At 39.9% G+C, this 20,681-nt stretch overlaps 1 long non-coding RNA gene across 1 annotated transcript in view; it reads left to right on the plus strand.

Moving 5' to 3' along the window:
• Nucleotides 1–20,681, plus strand: part of LOC138919008 (uncharacterized) — a 48,537-nt gene that overhangs the window by 8,416 nt on the left and 19,440 nt on the right. The window contains exon 2 of the long non-coding RNA XR_011428885.1: nt 11,003–11,229. This is a non-coding gene — a long non-coding RNA (uncharacterized lncRNA). The remainder of the gene's footprint in view (nt 1–11,002; nt 11,230–20,681) is intronic.

Here is a 20,681-nt window from a genome sequence, read left to right on the forward strand (position 1 = left end):
CAGGAGCTGGGTGGAGGGGAAATGGGGAGTTGTTGTTTAATGGGTATAGAGTTTCAGTTTTGCAGGACATAGAAGTTCTGGAGATGGGTTGCACAGCAGCGTGAATAAACTTAACACTGCTGAACCGTACGCTTAAAAATGGTTAAGATAGTAAATCTTACGTTATTCATATTTTACTACAATTAAAATTTCTTTCATTAAAAAAGCACACCTAGAAAATACGAGAAATCTCTCTGTTGGACAGTTGAACACATGGGCACCAACTCCTTGTGCAAGCACATTGGTCTCAAAATATCAAAAACATGTTTTAAAAGAAGGGAAAAATCAGCAGGCATTAGTTGGTGGGAACACCACTGTCACTGAAAGTTCCTCTCTAGTCTACTCTTCCTCAGTTTCCTGAAATCATTGTCTTCTGATGGAACCAACAGTCCCTGAGTGAGGAGTGAGGTGGGGAACAATTTTCACACCTACGTTTCACCATCTAGTGATATGACATGTCCACAAAGGGTCACTGGTTCACAAGGGAGGGGGCGTCTAGCCATTTCTACCACCAAGGCATGAAATAGAGAAAGGAACCAGTGCTCTGGATCTGAGGCTTAAAGACTGACCAGTGAATAAGCTTTCTTCCCATTGCAGGCAGAGGACCCAGCATGAGGAACGTAGAAAGCATGCTGGGCAATCGTGTGTATTTCAGCGCTGGTCTCAATGAGGCCTGCAGTGCTTTGGTTACCTGAGGGTGTGGAGAAAGGACCAGCAACAGAAGAGAATATGCCATTCATTATCTTTGGGAAAATTATTTAGTTGCTCTAAGCACCGCTTTCTCATTTTAAAAAACAGAGATAAATCTAAACTCACAGAGTTGTTGTGAAGGTTAAATGATAGAAATGTCCTGTCACATAGACTAGCAATATACACACAATTGTTAATGACTGTCCTGTTAATAATGTTAATAATAATTGTCCAGTATTATGCTGGAAATCATGAAAGATCTTGTGATCCAAGTCAAAGAATTTGAATTACATCCTGTAAAAATGCAAAGCCAATAAGGGGGTTTTCTTCTAAATCTTTAAAAAATATTTGAGGGACCCGGCCCCATGGCCTAGTGGTTACAGTTCTGTGTGCTCTGCTTTGGCAGCCCAGGTTCGCGGGTTCAGATCCCAGGCACAGACCTTCACCGCTTGCCAGCCATGCTATGAAGCACCCACATACAAAAGCTAGAGGAGGATTGGCACAGATGTTAGCCCAGGCTAATCTTCCTCAAGCAAAAAGAGGAGGATTGGCAACGGATGTTAGTTCAGGGCAAATCTTCCTCAGGAAAAAAATATACACATATTTAAGAATGATATGACTAGACGTACATTTTAGAAAAAGAACACTCGGGTGACTTTAAAAGTGGGCATGATCAGGGAGCAATAGAGGGAGGGAGAGTAGTTTGGAGGCCAGGACGAGGTTTCAGGTGACACATGAAGGGTGTGCACCAAGGTCTGAGGAGTTACACTGAAACTGGCCAAAACATACAAACTAATCGTGTTTATTCTCAGTCAGCAGGAACAAGGATATCCAAGTGAGCATAGGAAAGTCTTCCTTTTGTTTCATTCTCTCTGTGTCTCCCAAGTGGAAAAGAGAGAGCAGTAAAAATGATAAACAATGCTTTTCTCCCTGGGCCCTCTACACAAGCAGCCCAGGTTTCATACGGCTTTGCAGGGAGCAACGCTGAAAGGAAACTGATGGCAAGGCCTTCTGAAATTACACTTCCAGGAGCCTAAACCCCGCAGGCACCAGACCTGAGGACTGATCAGCGTCCATCACTGAGTGAGAAGGTTCTCACTGAATTGTTCACTCATAGCTAAAGTAGAAGCTGGTTCTGGTTAGGCCATTCAAAATTCTTTTGCATAACCCTATTTAGACACAACAAGGATTTTCAAAATATTTTTCCTAGCCTTACTCTTTATTTAAATTAGATCATAAACAGACCCACAATGTGTAAAAGACATAAAAGACTGAACTGTTTTGACTAAATATGCATGAGACGTGTTTGAGGCTGGCATGGGGAAGAGGGCAAGAAAGAAAGAAATGCTCTCTCAGCAGCCTCCTCTGTGCTCCTTCCGGAAACCAGTTTGAAAACCACTTATGCAAGGAAAAATAAAGCTTCTACCTTTGCACAGGAGGCTGCTCTTTCAGGTGGAGTCTGAATGATGCCAAATGGGAGAACACATGTAATAGAAGGAACTTCTAACATATTAACTAGGTACTCGCCACCCACCCCACCTCCCACCTATTCTTTGTCTTGGAGCCTTTATCCAGGAGTCAGATAACGTTAATTCCTCAGGGTCAGAGCCAAAACAATCACAGCCAGAGAATAGAGTTCCAGTCACATCCGTTCTAGCTGCACACACTTCAAGCCTTAAAATATTCTTTTGTAAATCCGTGTCATATAAAATAGCTTTGTGAGACGTGGCTTTTTAAATATCAAAAACTGAGTCGTCAGCATAAAAAATAAGTTTAGAAGAGTTCTTGCCTGGTCACTTGAGGAGGAGAATAAAAGTTCATTAATAATCTTACTGGAATCAGAGAAGACATGGACATTCTGACTGTGTGGGCCCATTCCTACACCTTGGGAGCTGGGAGGGAAAAATGATCAAAGTTCCATCAAGTCTGGAGAGTTCTGAAAGCTGGGCCTCACCTCCCGTGCCCAGACCCAAGAGATGGCAAACCTGGTGCAGATTTCGATACGTTTACCCACATGGGACGGTCTGGCAACAGGAGAGTGAAAATCGTGGAGGCAGAGTGGCATGGCAAGACTCTGGGTCCCAAAGAGCCACAGATAAGTAGCAGAAAGCATCCTGTCCTCCACAAGGAGTGTGGGAAGTGGCCAGGCGAGGGCCCTTCGAGTGGGGCAGGAATTTGAGGCTTATTTCCCTGAAGCGACTGAGTCAAAACCTCCAATGACTGAGTAGTCACTCATTTAAACGAATTTACCTGATGTTTTCTGCAGGTGGAGATGGGGGCTTGAAGTAAAAACTGAGTGCAGTTATAAGAAAATAAAGAAAGCACATTTTTGTGCAACTGAATTTATGATTTGTAGAAATTTGTACCCAAAACACTAATAAAAAATATTTTTATCAAAAATCTCAATCTATGCTTGAAACTAGTCTTATTAAAGCACATTAAGATAAATCATGAAATTTGAAAACAGATACACAGCAGTTTTTCCACAGGGAAAACAACACAGGCACGTCTTATTACCAAAACCCCTGGGGGCAGATGTTTGTGAACTCAGAATATTTCAGATTTTAGACACACAATCCTAAATATTATATAATAGCCCCAGAATGGCCTAGGGGAACACATCACATCAAACAGGATAGGAATAGACACACTGCATGAGATAAAAAACACAGATAAATAAAGACAAGTCAGTGCAGTTCAAGTTTTTTCTCCAAATGTTTTCAGATCAGTCTAGGTTTTGCTGCCAAATAAGTTATTTAAAAACTTTCCATTTTCAGATCTTCCTGGATTTTAGAATTGAAGATAAGGGATTGCGAATCTGTAGCAAATTTAGCATTGTTCAGAGAAAGTATCAGAACCAAGTGAAACTTGAGTTGCGTCTTGAAGACTAGGCAGGACTTGAAAGGGAGGGAAGAAAGACATTCAGACAGAAGCAATGACGCGACTGAAAGATGTAGTGGGAGATAGGCCTGTCCAGGAAGTCCACAGAAATCAGTTGGGAAGGGTTGTGGTAACACCTGAGATTTGAGAGGTAAATTGGGATAGGACTTTGGAAGGTCAGGCTAAAATTTGAGACTGTATAGAATGCACTCAGAGGGCACAGTGACTTCTAATCCATAAGTCATGATTCTCGGTGCATACTATCCAGTGTCATGAGCTGGCAGCTTCTTCATGACAAGATAGGGCAGCAAGGGGAGGAGCAGGACCTAGCACTGGTCCTGCCCTGTAGGCCAGCACCAGCTGAGATTCTGCTAGGCAGTGTTGAAGAGCTTGGTCATCTTCAGCCTCAGTACAGAAAATACCCAGGACCAGGACTTCAAGGTGAAATGGCAGGAGGTCTCAGCTGGCAGTCAACAAGGAGCCAGGTGTCCTCCACAGCACAGAAAACCACGGGAAGAGGAGACAGGAATTCATATTCCATTTGTTCCAATACAGTTGCAGGAGTACCTAATGCGTGGTACTTATTGTTGAACTGCAGTGTTAGGAAAGGCTAGGTTATGTGGGGTAACAAGTTAACTCTCAAATCTCAGAAAGTTTATTTCTTGCTCCAGTTTCATGTCCAGCACTGGTGTGTGGAGTGCTCTCCTGCACAGCGTCCAGGAAGCCAGGCTGACAGAGCCTCCACCATCTTGTGCCTGCACCATCTGGAACGGGTGGCCTCCCAGTTTGCCCCAGTCCCAGAGAGACATGTGTCCCTCCTACTTACTATCCATTGGCCAGAATTAGTCATGTGGCCCCAACCTAATGGCAAAGGAGGCTAGGAAATAAAGGGAAACACACAGAATATTTAGTGAGCACTGGTTCTCTAACTTACGACTGAATAGATTTTATAACAATTTTAATTTTTTTTAGAAACAGTTCTCTCAGGATGAGTGTTTGGAATATTGAAGAAAATATCAGTTTACTTAGCATTAGTTGCACACATATTCTTACTTTGCTTTTAAGTCCAGACGTAAATTATACTGAAAATTCTTTCTATGAAAAAATTCAAGACAAATTAGACAATATTGAAATAATTTCAACAAATGTCAACTCAATAAAATTTGAAATTACCTAGTAAATTGCACACTTGTTTGGGTAACCCTCACTCGAAGACTTATTTTAAAGGCGACTGCTTTATTTACTGAGAAATAATATTTATCCATAAACTTTTTCCAATCAAGAAAATGTTGGATGGTTATAAAGTGGGCATATGATTTTTTTCCTTCACGTTTCCAGATAAGAAGCAAATTCAATCTAGAGTTGGGGTTGGGAGTAGTCGCCATCTTGACAATCAGGACCATGATTTGGAAAGATTAATCTGATGACATTTTTATTGTTGAATGGGTTGAAGATTGTACACAAAGAAAGCAGCTAATACCAAAGTTCAACTGTGAAGTAATTATGTGCCATTTCGCAAAAGAATTATTTTATGAACAGAAAACTTTCAGGTTGAAGCCAGGGACAATCTGGCCTATAGTTTCTAAACTTCACTAGGCCAAAGGCTGCCATGCAGAGATGATACATCTCGGACCACTGGATCTTCCAGGTTTCTCTTCCAGTCCATGGGTGCCTTTCCTGAAGTCAGAGAAGATAAAGCTGCTGGGGAGATGACTTTGCCACAACCACAAGCCCTGACTCACACTATTGGTAAACAGAGCAGAAGTAATGTCACAAGGCATGGGGCTTGCTGAGCGGAAAGCCTGAAATAGCAAACCCCAGAGTTTTATTTAGAAGAACGCTTACAATGTCAAGCTTATGAGATAGCTCTTAGCTGCCAATAAAACAAACAAATGAAAATGAATGTGGTGGCATTTTTTTTAAATAAAAACTATGTGGTCTTTTTTTATTCATATCACTTAAAGTTGAAAACTTTGACTGGAGGAAAAGCCATGTTGTTAGCTACTGAGCCTTCTGGCATTCTGAATTTTTGGCAGAAGCATCCTCAACTGTAATGATTTTTGTCGAAAACAAAGGTTTTAAGCATTCAAGCTTTGATTTATCCTCCCTCTGGTCTGAAATAACCATTATTGTTTGGGGACTTTTTTGTTTGCCTGTTTATTTAGTTTAATTTGGTTCAGTTTGAACGGATCTTGAAGTTAACATGCTCAAGGATTTGCAATGTAGAAAGGAATTCTATGAAGGCAGCAGATTCTTGGGTTTTTTCCTTCTGTAAGACTCTCCTGTTGAGTCTATGCTCAACCCAATAATCATACGAGGTAGAAAAAAAATGAAGAGTAAACTCAACATAGTAAAATCCTAACTGCACCAGTTCCATTCTTGCAGCTTTTTTCCCCTAATGCTTTCCAGGCCTCAGACATCCACAGGAGAAGAAAAGCAAGCCACAAGCCACGAGTCCCTCCCCCTGCCCTGCCTTCTTCCCAACCTCTTCCCTAGCACACAAACACACGCACACTCACTCAGTCCTTTGGAAATGGTAATTCCCACCCAAAACATGCAAGCTTACATAAAATGTTCTTTGGCCTTACTGATAATTCACCTATGCTTCCCAGTTTTTCTATTTTGAGAGAATGGGAAGGGAAAGAATCTCAAGAATCTTTAAGAAAATGCAGAGAAGGAAAGCTGTGCCAGGCAACTGAGGGAAAGCAAATTACAGTCATCATTTTCAAAAGAGGAATGAAATCAAAAGCCATCAACTCTAGATAAATAATGAAAACAATCACGAAAGACATTAATAAACAGATGGTTTGTGAACTTAAGAGGAAATGGTGGCTCACCAGAAGATATCATGTATGCAGTAAGAACAAGTCGTATGAAATTGAGTTCACTTCCATTTTTGAAAATTCAACTAGTGAAAGAGCTGGAGAACTCCGTAACTACTGTGTTTCTTGACTTCATGAGACGTGCTGTCTTTCACAATCTTCATGAATCCTGACGAAGAAGTGTGGGCTGGACGCCAGTACAGCTGGGTGACTTCTCTTTGAGGTGAATGGCCAGCCCCTGGGCTCAGGATCCGCGCCCACCTGAGGGAGCTGTCAAGTGGCTTGTTACAGGGCTCATCCTCAGCCCTGTGTTACTTAACCCATTTTTCAAGTGCCTCCATGGGGACCTAAATATCGCGGTTATCAAATTGGTCCAACTTAAAATTATAAAAGTTATTGACAATTAGCTCCAAAAAATTCTCAGCAAAATGAAATAATGAGCTATATCTTAAAAAGTATTTATATCTGAAGTAAATAAAGCCTTGCTTTCGTATTTCTCTCCTGAAAGCTGAGGCGTCTCTAACTTTTTAGGTCTTCATCTGTCATATTTGTCTCGTAGATTTTCCCAGCGTATTATTTACCTTCAAATTGTCTTTCTGGTTGTTTGTAGAGTCCTTTGAAGCATCTCTCGTCTCCTCCATGTTCCTAGGTAGAGGTGAATCTAAGGATCAGAGGGGAGTGATTGGAACCAGACATCATTTATCACCAGCCAGCATGAGAACACGTTGTAACGTAACTCAGGGCCACAGAACCAGTGAATACTGTGGTAGTGATATTAACCAGTTATTCATTCAGGAGAAAATAAGGTCAGAGTATTAGGCTAAACACTAACAATCAGTAATGCCTGAGGCTGCAAAATTTGCAGTTCATAAGAAAGGACTGAGAGCCTAGAAATTTGATTATTAGAGTGAGGGTCCTAGGAAAAAGTGTGGGGGTAGGTCAAAAACACCAACAGGGAAGGGGTTAGAGGAAATGCTAGAAATAAAAGAAGGGAGAGGTATTAAGAAAGGGATGGTCCCTGTGCGACGAGGCCCAAGGCCTAAGCAGTGAGCCTCGGTCCTTGAGGGAGCAAGAGAGCAAGGAAGCTGTGGAGGCACACAAAGCTGACGAGGCGCCCAGTTTCCTCTCCCCACCTACAAACTCATAGAACTTTGAGAAAATTACCTAAACTCTCCAGTGAAAAACCGTGTGAGACTTCACTGGGGTTCAGTGTGGTTTCAGCTGCGGGAGAGTGAGTCACTAATTTCCTCATCAAAACCATGTGAGGGCATCCCCAGCCCCTCACCGTGGACTGCTGGGCAATGAGGAAAATCCACCTGCAGGTGATGGCCTGGCTGAAGGCCCGCTGAGACAATCCCCTCAGTAGTAAAGGAACGGGCTGCCACGCAGGTGAATTACACAGTGGAGAGTTGCTCACATGTTTTGGCAATGGCTCATTCCCTAGGGAGAGCGCCGTTCAGACAGAGCTGGAGTGCTCTCTTCCCCATCCTTAGGTACTTGGAAATGTCAGCTCTTCCTGTCTCGGTTCCAGGTCCACCTTTTCAAGGCTTCACTTGCCTGCTTACCTGCCGCTATTGTTTCAGACCCTGCCCTGGAAACTTCTCCTTGGCCTTTCCCCTGGGGTCCAGCACCTGCTTCCTGATTCGAGGCCCCCATCTCCATCAGCATTTTTTGCCTCCCAAGTCCCTAGCTCCCACATTCCATTTCTCATTCATCTCTACCTGACCACCATCTTAGGGTTCTTCTGCTCAACTCTTCCCCTGACCCTAAGAGATTAATTCACTCCGCATTGCATTTTTTTCTTCTGCAAATTAATGAGTCAACCGATCAAAGATCAGCTCCATGAAGGTGGGGGTTTGGTCTGCTTTGCTAACTGCAATACCTTGAGCATCTAGAATAGTGCCTGACACCTAGTAAGCTGTTAATAAATATTTGTTGAGTTAATTAATGAATCGCACTAGAAATTAACCCTTTCTTTCCACAACTTCTCCTGTATCATCAGCAGCCATTCTGCAGCCAAAAGGCCCCCATCTCCCTGCCATCATAAACCCAGAGCCACCTCAAGTGTTTGGCCATATTTATTTTTTAAAGAGAATCAATCCTCAGAAGAGCTGTTTTGTTTTCTTACACATTTTTAAATATCTGAGATCCCCATTTTTACATACCTTGCAAATATATGCGACCAATTCTCTTTAATCTTTTGGGGGTTTTTCTTAGTCTCCAAACCTTTCGGGTTGAAAGGAATGCTTTGAGAAAAAGACATATTCTCTCCCTATATAAACTCAAGAGGATAGCTCTGATGCATTTGACGGTACATACACCAACAAGAGAACCAGACATGAAGAATTTGAAACTACTGATAGGCTGCAAGTACTTTTGGCTGCCATCACTCCACATTTTAGGTTTAACAGTGACACAGCATAAGCCAGCTTTGGAGTCCACTGAGGTCAGCCACTGGCTGCTTGACCTTGAACAAATCATTGAAAGAAACTGAGCCTAAGGTGCTAGCATATTTCTATCATCACTCAAGAGGTTATTTAAATCCTGATGTATTGCCCCTGCAGTTAAGGTAAGGAGCCACGAGATGATGTTGACGTCTTTACGGCCTGAGCAGCAGAAATCAACTTGTCTCCTTTGTGCATTTTACCAAACTAGGGAAGGTTTTTGCCCAAAGTCTCCCTGTCAGATCTCTTGGCTTTCAGTCCACTAACCATGCTTCAGGTGTAGTTTACCTGAGATGGCAATACATGTGCTTTTTTTATTTGGTATAATAAAATAGAGCTATAGGTTTAAATATATAATTAATATACAGATCACACATTTCAGAGCTAATGATCTAAAAATAAATAAATAAATACCAAAGGGCAACACTTCGGTAGCTTTTTCATTAATATTTAACTAAAGTCTATTTCAATACCAAATCTCGGTAACTCTCCTGACTTCCATTACTTTAAAGTCCCTTCCTTGAAATTATAACCAAACCAAGGATCTAGGGCTTCCCGCTCTCTTAGCTCTTTTTTGATGATGGTTCTTCTCGTCAACTTCTGGTTTCCCTCCTTTAGTTAGCTGAAGGATAGGCCTTAATTTCCCCTTTGCCCCTCTCTCTTCCACAGTCGCAGAAGCACAAGTCCCCACATCCTTGCGCTAGGAACAGTCTAGTGGCCAACATCGTAAGCGTTGCTAAAGATCCCTCCAGAAGTCTTGCCTCTGCAACTACCCAGCAAAGCTATGAGGCCTCAGGCCAGTCGTGTCCCCTCTCTGGGATTCAGTGCCTTTATCTCTAGGGCTAGGTGGCTCCAGAGTCTACTGAAGCTCTGAGATTCTATGACTATATTCCAAGGGTCATATATATATGAAAGTAAAAATAGTCAACCTTAAAGTTAATAAAAACAATACTATGGGAAAGTGAACTCAGTAAAACTAAACCTCTTATATAGACAACCCATATGTAACAGAAATCTCTGAAAGACTCAATTTCTCCAGTTTCTTGGAACCCAACAAGGAAACAGACCAATATTTTAGGGGTCCCTAATGAGTCCCTTTTTCTCTCTCAACACAATTTTTTATTTGTGTGTGTCTGTGTGCTTTGTCACTCCACTTAGATTGTAAATTCCTCCAGGAAAGGGAATAGATCTTTTTCTAACTCAATGTCTATCATATAATAATCCATCAAGAAACACTCAGCTGATCGCTGATTTGCCAATTAACAAAATCTGCCTTTTATTGACAAAGTTATGTGAATCGCATTTGACAGCACTATAAAAAATACATGAACTGCATTGAAGAGTTTGACTTTTATCTGGTATATGGAGGGAGAGTCCCCATCATTTACTCTTATTGGGAAAGCTATCCAATAACTCCATCTTGTTCCGGTATCTATGCCAAATCATATGCACCTGTAGATCGCACAATTTGTTTGTATTTCACGTACCACATGAAATTCTTTTAGGAGTTCTACATGTCAAGACATTGTATCTGGTGATATAAAGCAGACTTTATAACCTAACAAAAAGGTAGAGTTTAAAATGTTCTCATTTATAATTCCTTCAAACCAATAATCTAAACTTCTCTCAAATAGAAGAGAGTAGTATCTTCACTAATTCCCACCCCTTGTTAAACTCCTGCATCTGGTTTCTCCATCCTGATTCCTAGGCTTCATAGCATTACTGGAAAACTTTTATAAACCCATGCTCAAAACTATCCTGGAGTAAGACAGTAAGGCACAAATATAGAGAGGGATACGGCCTATAGTTCCAACATTGATGGATAATATATGTGCTTAAAGATAAAGCCAAGGTAAAAATTACAACTAGTCGAAAATTTGTCTTTCTGACTTTGCTATTTCTGGTTTTCAATTGCTGTAATCCCATGGTCAGAGACAGCAGACAGATGCTATAAAGGGCTTGAGAAAACCTTGTTTTCAGTTTGACTGTTGCCAAAACTGCATAGATACTTTCAAGGGAGAAACAGGGTGTGAGAGTTCTAGACTCATCTATGCTCGTCCCCACCTTGAGATTTGAGTTCCTTGATGTAACTGCCATTGTCCTTGTTATTGTCTTTTCCTTTCCCAGATTCAACACCAACTTATTCTGTTATTCTGGCCAACTCATTTCACCTGTCCGGCAGATTCTGGTAGAATCTTTCTTTGAGCTCACAGGAATGTAGTGAACATTTGGGAGACTCTGAAGACCTGAAGAGTATTAGATGAAGAGGATATTTAATGGTGACATAGTGGAGGTGCTGTAAAGACAGAGATTAGAGGCAGATATGGGTACAAGGACTCCCAGCAGACCCGCAGGTATGTAAGCCAACACTCAACATCGTGCCCTGTGGAATCCAATTGAATCTAGCTCAACGACGTCATCGGCCTTCTCTTGGATTGTTCCTCCCCTGACTTTGACCTGACGGGATGTGAAAACTCCCCAGCAGTGTCTACTCCTGCTACTCCTCAGAATTATCATAATTTAGGAGGAAACACACTCTTGCCTCCTCCCAGCCGCTCCCATACCCTCATTCTACCACCAGCTCTCAGCCTAGCCTTTTGACTCCCAACTCCCTCCTTGCTACCGTTTTCTACCAACCTCTAGACCCTTCAGTTTCTCTCCTGATAGTTTAGTCTTTGGCTTACAGTCTTCTCCCAAATGATTCATGACAGCATCTTGTTAATCTCAATATCCACGTGAATGGCCCTTTCCACACTCCAGCCTCAACATTCTTACACTACCTCTGCACCTCCACTGAAGCCCCCACATCTCCCTTTGCATCTGTTATTCTGCAGAATTGCTCCCTTGTGAGGTTTTTCAGCCTAAATTTCCCTTCTTTGAATCCTCCCTCCCCTTTGACATATACTAAAATTGCTGCAATCACCCCATCACAGCTTTCGGCCTGCTTGTTCCTCTATTTCCTCCATTACGTTCATGTCCTCCTTTACTTGCTTCCTTATCCACTCTTGGTTCTGATAATGAACGATTTGTTATTATTCCCATTAGTACCTCAGAATCCTCTGTGCCTTCCCTCTTCCATGACATTTGCCTTGGCAAGCCCCAGTTCTGAGCAAACTCTGTTATTCACATTGCCTGCTCATGTGTCAGGCTACTGAATATTACCAGAGAAAATCTTGAATGTGGATCAATTGTTTTCATTCCAAAATCATACCATCTGGCCTTAGCTGGGTTCTCAAATTTAGGAATTTATCTCTATCACTTTTGCCATATCAAATTGTTATTGCTAACCTGAAAGTCCACCCTCCTGGTCATCATCTGTTTTCTTAATCGCACTCTATGATGTGAATTTAATCATTTTCGCTTCACTGCCATTCAAAATTTTAGCATCTATAATCCATCCTCTCCTTCTTTACTCCTTTTTCAGAGGAGGGCATTTCCGTCGTGCTGACTACATGTGTCCATTCCTTCCCCAACTCCTCCAAGAACGTATCCTATCCATCATCACGCCCATCTCTTCCTCTCTGGTATTCTTCCTCAGTTACACCCAGGTCTCCCACATTCGTACAAGGTTCCCTCAACCATCCTACCTCCATGAGGTACCACCCTTCCTGTATCCTTTTGCAACTGTCAAACTTCTTGAGAAAGTGTCTGTGTTTGATGCCTCCACTTCAACTTTCATTTACTCCTCACTCGTGCATCTGATCAACAAGGTTACCAATGACCAACCGGTCATATAATCTTTTTTATTAATAACCATTTTCTCAAAGAACATTTAAGGACATGAGAAAATTTTCATGATATAATGTTAAATTTTTTAAAGTAACAAAATTACGCAGTGTGGTCCCAAATTCTATTATTTAAAATGTTGATATGTGTGTTAATGTGTGTGTCTGTTCAGGAAGTGAGTAGGACAAAAACCATCAAAATGTTAAGAGTTATCAGATTAATGGTTACTGGCAAAGAAATCAAATTATGGATTTTTTCATACATTTTTATGCTTTTTCAAATATTCTTTAATGAGTGCTCCTTTCATAATCAGAGGAGCAAAAAAGGATTTAAGTGTTTTTTTTCCTCACTCCTCTTTCTCAGGCCCCCTGACACATTTGACCCCATTCATTGCTAGTCCCCGAAACTCTTCCCAGGACTGGCTCGTAGGTGTGCAATCCCTGCAGATGCATAGGGTCCCACACTTGGGAAGACTCTGGGCTCAATTTAGGGCTCTTCTGTCTCCATTTTGAAGTTCTTAATTTTTTTAACAAGGGCCCCATATTTTCATTTTGCCCTGGGCCCTGCAAATTATGCAGCTTGTCTCGACTCTTCTCTTAGCTTCTGACACTACATTCCCCTTTTTCTGCATCCCTAACCTCTCTTTTCTATTTCATCATTCCACTCACTAAAATCATTTCATTATAATGGTGGGTGACCATCACCCGCCTTACCTCTTTCCTTTGTTATTCTCAATAACGGCTCCAGCTTTCACTTCACAAAATGCCACCTAAATCTGTTACCTGAATCCTGAGCTTCAAATCTGCATTTCCACCCATCTTCTGGGTATTTCCACAAGGATGTTCAGTATGCACTTCACACCTAACATGCCCAAAAAGGAATTCAGCCCTTACTTATGTATTCTTCCATGACCTTCTTCTTTCCTTCAACTGTATGTCTTAGAGAGTTCCTGGTGTGGAGGCATGTAGCTACAGTTCTTTAACTTTCGCTGCTCTACAATGTTCTATTATATGAATATACTTCAATTTATTTCTCCATGTTACTCAAGGTGGATATTTGGGCTGTGTTGGGAGTTTCGCTATTTGTTGCCGTGTCCTGGTGCACACACATGAGAAGAGTTTCCCTAGGTTATGAAACTCAGAGTGAAATTGCTATGTCATAGAGCATACACAAATTCAGTTTTACTTGGCAATACCAAACTGTTTTCAAAGTGGTTGCATCAGTTTATAAACACTCCCACCTACAGCATATGAATTGTCTTGTTGCTCCATATCCTCACCATGCTTGATATTGTCTGATTAAAATTTGTCATTGTCATGGTTTCTCATTATGATTTCAATTTGCATTTCCCTGATCATTAACGAGAATGAGCATCTGTCATATTTTAATAGTATGTGAAAAGTATCCTATTCTTATAGTGCCTTCATAATCAGAGGATATCTTTTTTTTTTTTCATTAAAATCTACACCACAGCCAGCTGTTGCCATATAGGAAAGTTTTTCAGTCACCCCTGAAGAACACTAGAGATGTACAGTCTTCTCCTCACTTAGCTGATGAACTTGACCAGTTTCAAACTATTATACTTTTGGATTTGATTGATTAAGTACCATACTCTCAGGATGATGATGATCTGTAAAATTTGCTCTATCTGGAACTGACTGTGGCTGTTAAACATTTCCACACAACTAGCGTGGAGTTGCTCAGTGCCCTGATTAGGGACAGAGTCACTTCAGGGGCAGACACAATTGTGCAAGAAAGAATTCTCATCCCACACAGCAGTACCAGCTCCTAACCCAGCAAGATCAAGGAATAGGAAAGAAAACACACGTATCTGTTGTTTGGTGAAGTGTCTACTCCACTCAGGAAAGGACTTGTGGAAGCCACGGGAATTGGACGTACCCTGCCAGCCCCAACCCAGCCCAGCCCAATCTCTCCTAGACACTTCCTGCGCTTTCTGGAGTTCCCCAGGCATGTTCTTCTCATAAGTCACTGCTTCCTGTCAATCATTACCTAAATATTTTTGCATCAGGGAAGACTAAGTATCTTGAGGCAAGGAATCTCCAAAATTGAGCTGAGGTTAATTACCCTACAAAGTACACGTAGCCATGAATTTCAGGTTCCTGAATTAGACAGACAAGATGATGATTAACTCAGTTCGATCTGGCAGATATCTTTTAAGCAGCTACTGTGTCCAAAAAGAATATGATAGGACCCTTGTCACTTAGTAAGCAAACTTCATATACCAACAACAAGAAAGGATTTCACAGCTCTTACTCCAAACTAGAAAGACCACTATCAAGTCACAGCCTGATTACATCATATCTCTGTGCAGTATATTTAATAAACTTCTATAGCAGTTTATAATAAGTCTGTTCCTCATTTTCTTGCCCAGTATCTATTGTGAGAAAATTAGACTTGACATTTCTTTCAAAAGACCCTTGTTATTTCACAACCAATTATTGCTCTAGAACTCTCTCCCCTAAACTAAAACATAATAATAGCTAGAATTTATTGAGTTTTTACTATGTGCCAGGAGTTAGAGCAAGTGTTCTATGCATAGTGTCTCATTTAAGCTTCACAACAACCCTCTGAGGTATATGCTCTTTGCTGCTGCTGTTGTTGTTGTCTCACATATAATTCCCATACAATAAAGAGCACGTATTTTTGACCCAGCTATCCCACTACTGGGTATCTACCCAAACAACTTGAAATCAACAATCCAAAGTGACCTATGTACCACTATGTTCCTTGCAGCACTATTCACAGTAGCCAAGACATGGAAGCAATCCAAGTGCCCATTGACCAATGATTGGATAAAGAAAATGTGGTATATATAAACAATGGAATAATACTCAGCCATAAAAAAGACACAATCATCCCATTTACAACAACATGGATGGGACTAGAGGATATTATAGTAAGCAAAATAAGCCAGACTGAGAAAGACAAACACCATATGGTTTCGCTCTTATGTAGAATATAAACACATGGACAAAGAGGACAGTTCAGTGGTTACCAGGGGAAAGGGGGCTAGAGAGTGGGCACAGGTGGTGAAGGGGAGCCCCTATATGGTGACAGACAAGAAATAATGTACAACTGAAATTCACAATGATGTAAACTATTATGAACACAATAAAAAAAAAGAGCACATATTGAAAGTACTCAATTTGATGTTTCAGTGATGTATATTTCTTTGAAACCATCACAATCAAGACAGTGAACCTATCCATCACTCCCAAAAGTTTCCCCATGGCCTTTTATAGTCCTTCCCTTTCCTTCCTCTTTGTTCTCTCCCTCCTCCTCATCCCAAGGAAATACTGATCTGTCACTGTAGATTAGTTTGCGTTTTCTGGAATTTTAAAAAATGGAGTTCTAGAATTTTTTAAAAATGGAATCCTGCTCTCTTTCTGTCTTCTTTACTCAGTGTAGTTATTCTGAGATTCATTCATGTTGTTGTATTTGTCAGTAGTTCATCCATTTTCATTGCCTAGTTCCATATTGTGTGGTCTGAATATACCGTTATTTGTTTAGCCATTCACCTGTGAGATTTGGCTTGTTTCCAGGTTTTGGCTATTACACATAAAGCTGCTGCAAACATTCATATACAAGTCTTTGGGTGAGCATATGCTTTTATTTCTCTTGCATAAATGTCTAGGAATGGAAGAATGAGTTTACATCGCAGGTATATGTTCAACATTTTAAGAATCTGCCAATCTTATTGCTGCTGTAACAAATTGCCAAAAACTGAGAAGCTTAAAACAACACAAATTCATCTGTTATAATTCTAGGAGTCAAATGTCTAAAGTGGAGTGTTGGCTGGGCCGTGTTCCTTCTGGAGGCTTCAGGGGAGAATCCATTTGCTTTCTATGTTAGCCGCTAGTCAGCCTGCGTTCTTTGGCCCAAGGCCTCTTTCTCAGAACACTCCCACTTCCTGCTTCTGTGAGCCCGCCTCCTACTCCTGACTCTGAGCCTCCTGCCTCCCTCTTATAAGAACCTTTGTGATTATACCGTACCCATCTAGGATGATCTCCCGCTTCTCCAAGATCTTTCACTTAATCACAGCTCCAAAGTCCTTTTACCATGAAAAGAAACATATTCACAGGTTCAAGGATTAAGATATGCACATTTTCAAGGGGCCATTATTCAACCCACCCATCTGTCTTCCAGAGGTTATTTCATTTTCTGTTCCTATCAGCAGTACAAGAGAGTTCTCGTTCTTCCACATCCTTACCAACACTTGTCATGCTCGGTCATTTTAATGTTAGCCATTTTAATAGGTTTATCTTGGAATCTCATTGTCACTTTAAATGGAACTTCTTGAATAACAAATGATGTCGAACACCTTTTCATGTACTTGCTTGCCATTTGTAAATCTTCTGAGGTGGAGTGTCTGTTCAAATCTTCTTCCCATCTTTTATGGGTTTTGTGGTTTTTATTGCTGGATTTTGAGAGTTCTTTATATGTTCTGAATACAAATATGAATTGCAACTATTTTATACCAGTCTGTGGTTTGCATATTTGTTCTCTTAACAGTATCTTTCAAAAAGCAGAAGTTTTTAATTTTAAGTCCAATTTATGAATTTTTTCTTTTATAAATTGGGCTTTTAGTACCATATCTAAAAACTCTTTGCCTAACCTAAGGTCAAAAGGATTTTCCCTTGTGTTTTCTTCTAGACGTTTTATAGTTTTAGTTCTTACATTTAGGTCTATGGTCCATTTTGAATCAAGCTTTGCAGATGGTGCAAGATATGAATTGAAGTTCTCTGTTTTGCATATAAGTATCTAATTGTTCCAGCATGGTTGGTTGAAAAGCCCATCCTTTCTCCACTGAATTACCTTTGTGCCTTCAGTTGTCCATATGCATGCAGGCCTATTTTTGGACTCTCTGGTCTATTACAATCTGTCTACTTTTATATCATTAGCACATTGTCTTGAATACTGTAATTTATAATAAGATTTGAAAGCAGATAATGTTAGTCCTTCAACTTTATTCTTTTCTAAGTTGTTTTAGTTATTTTAGGTCTTTTCCTTTTTCATTTGAGTTTTATAATCATCTTGCAATTTATATATAAAAGCCTATGGGAATTTTGATTGGGATTCTGTTGAATCTTTAGATCAGTTGGGAGATAACTGATGTCATGGCAACACTGATTCTCCTGATCTATGACACTATATAGCTCTCCATTATTGAGTTCTTCTCAATGAGGTTTTGCAGATTTCAGTATACAAGTCTTGCTCATCTTTTGTCAAATAAAACTAAGTATTTTCATTTTTTTATGCTATTTTAAATGGTATTTTTTTCAATTTCTGATTGTTCATTGCTAGTGTATACAAATACAGGTGATTTTTGTGTACTGGTGTGTATCTTATAGCCTTGATAACTCATTTACTAGATCCAGTAGATTTTTTTAGATTACATTGAATCCTCTACATGGAAGATCATGTTGTCTGTGAATAAAGACAGTTTTATTTCTTTTTTTCCAAACTGAATGCCTTTTTTTCGTTTGTTTAGTGCTGTAAATTTCCTTATAACTACTGATTTAGCAGCATCCCACAAATTTTCATATGTTGTGATTTTATTTTCATTCAGTTCACAGTACTTCCTAATTTTCCTTTTGACTTGTTCTTTGGCCCATGAGTAATTTAGACATGTGCTGTTTGGTTTCCAAATATTTGGTGATTTTCCAGCGATCCTTCTGTTATTGACTTCTAATTTAATTCCACTGTAGCCAGAGAATATACTTTGTATGATTTCTATCCTTTAAAAATTATTGAGACTTGTTTTATGGCCTAGAACATGATCTTTGTAAATGTCCTACTTGCACTTGAAAATGAATGTCTGCACTTGAAAATAAGCTGCTATTGTTGAATGGAGTGTCCCATAAATGTCAATTAAGTCAGGCTGGTTGATTGTTTTTGTTCAAGTCATATATCTTAACTGGTCTTCTCTCTACTTGTTCTACGAACTATTGAAAGTATTATATTGAAATATCTGATTATAACTGTGGATTTGCCTATTTCTTCTTGTAGTTCCATCAGTTTTTGCTTCATCTATTTTGAAGTTTGCTATTGAAATCAGCATGAACATTTAGGAATGTTATTCCCTCCTGATAAATTGACAGCTTGATTAATATGAAATGACTCTTTTTTTTTTTTTTTTTTTTTTTTTTTTTTTGCTGAGGAAAATTCACCCTGAGCTTACATCTGTGCCAGTCTTCCTCTTTCTGTGTGTGAGCTGCCACAGCATGGCTGCTGACAAGTGGTGTCAGTCCACACCCAGGAACTGAACCTGGGTCGCTGAAGCAGAACACACCAAATTTACCCACTAGGCCACTGGAGCTGGCCCTGAAATGACCTTCTTTATCCAAAGTAATAGTCTTTGCTCTGAAATCTACTTTGTCTGTTATTACTATAGCCACTTCAGCATTCTTTTGACTGATATTAACATATCTTTTTCCAACCTTTTATTTCTCTTATTCTCATGTCATTGTATTTAAAGTGCATTTCTTGTAGCCAGCATATAGTTAGATCTTCCTTTTTACCCAGTGTGACAATTTCTACCATCTAATTAGCGTGTTTAGTCTATTTACAATTAATGTGACAATACGCCTAGGTTTAAACCTGTTATCTTGCTGCTTTTTTCCTGTTTGCCCCACGTGATCCTTGTTCTCTTTTTTATTTTTTGCTTCATTCTGAATTAATTGAATATTTTTTATGATTGCATTTTATCTACTTCGTTGACAATATTAACCACAACTTTCGCTTCAACAGTATAGTTTAATTTGCCCCTTTCAGCTTCCGTGTTATTTTTCTCATACTTTTTACTTCTACATATGTGTATTAATTTTCCGCATAACAAGTTACCATAAACTTAGAGGATTAACACAACACACATTCATTATCTCACAGTTCTATAAGTCGGGGATGACCTGGCTGGGTTTTCTGCTCAGTATCTCACAGGCTGAAATCAACATGTCAGCCCACTATGTTCTCACATGGGACATGGGGTCTTCTTCCAACCTCATTCTATTACTGGAAAAATTCAATTCCTTGTGGTTTTAGGACTGAGGCTCCCATTTCCTGTTAAGTGTCGACAAGGGGCACTCTCAGCTCCGTGTGGTCACTCTCCAGTATTTACACTTGAACCCCTCCATGTACAAAGCCAGCACCAATACATCAAATCCTCCTTGTTCTTTCAATCTCTTTGCCTTCTCCTTCTGCTACCAGATGGAGAAAACGCTCTGCTTTTAAAAGGACTCATATGATTAGTTAGGTCCACCCGGATAATCTCCCTATCTCAAGGTCAACTGTGCTGTAAGACATAACATGGCAGAACATGTAGAACATAACATAACGTAGCATAACAATAGTGACATCATCATATTCAACGGGGCTGGAGATTAGGGCATGGAATTTCGGGAGGCCATTTTTAGAATTCTGCCTACCACAATGTTATAAACCTCACACTATGTTGTCATTATCTTTTTTAATATTTAATTTTCTTTTAAAATATTTAAATAATAAGAAAAATATATTGTATATTTACCATGTCCAGTGCTCTTCATTTCTTTGTATAGGTCCGTACTTCCATCTGCTATCTTTTTCCTTCTGATTGAACAAGTCCCTTTGACATATCGTGTTGTGCAGCTCTGTTAATGACGAATTCTTTAGGCTTTTGCATTTCTAAAAATCCTTATTTCACCTTTGTTTCTCAAAGATATTTTCACTGGGTATATAATTCGACATGACAGTTTTTCATTTTCCTACTTCAAAATGTTGAATCACAGTCTTCTCAATTGCACTGTTTATGACGAAAAATCTGCTGACATCATCTTTGTTCCTCTATGCACGACGTGTCATCTTTCTTTTACAACTTACAAGATTTTCTCTTTATCAATTTTTTAGCAATTTGATAATGATGTGCTTTGGTGTAGTTCTCTTCAGGTTGTGTGTGTTTGGGCTTCATTGTACTTGAATCTGTGGGTTTATAATTTTTGTTAAATTTGGAAAACTCTCAACCATTATTTCTTTAAAGATGGTTTGCATTTTCCTTTTTCAGGAACTCCTATTACATCTATAA

The sequence above is a fragment of the Equus caballus genome, chromosome 19 (genome assembly GCF_041296265.1).
Source record: "Equus caballus isolate H_3958 breed thoroughbred chromosome 19, TB-T2T, whole genome shotgun sequence".
Lineage (NCBI taxonomy): Eukaryota > Metazoa > Chordata > Mammalia > Perissodactyla > Equidae > Equus > Equus caballus.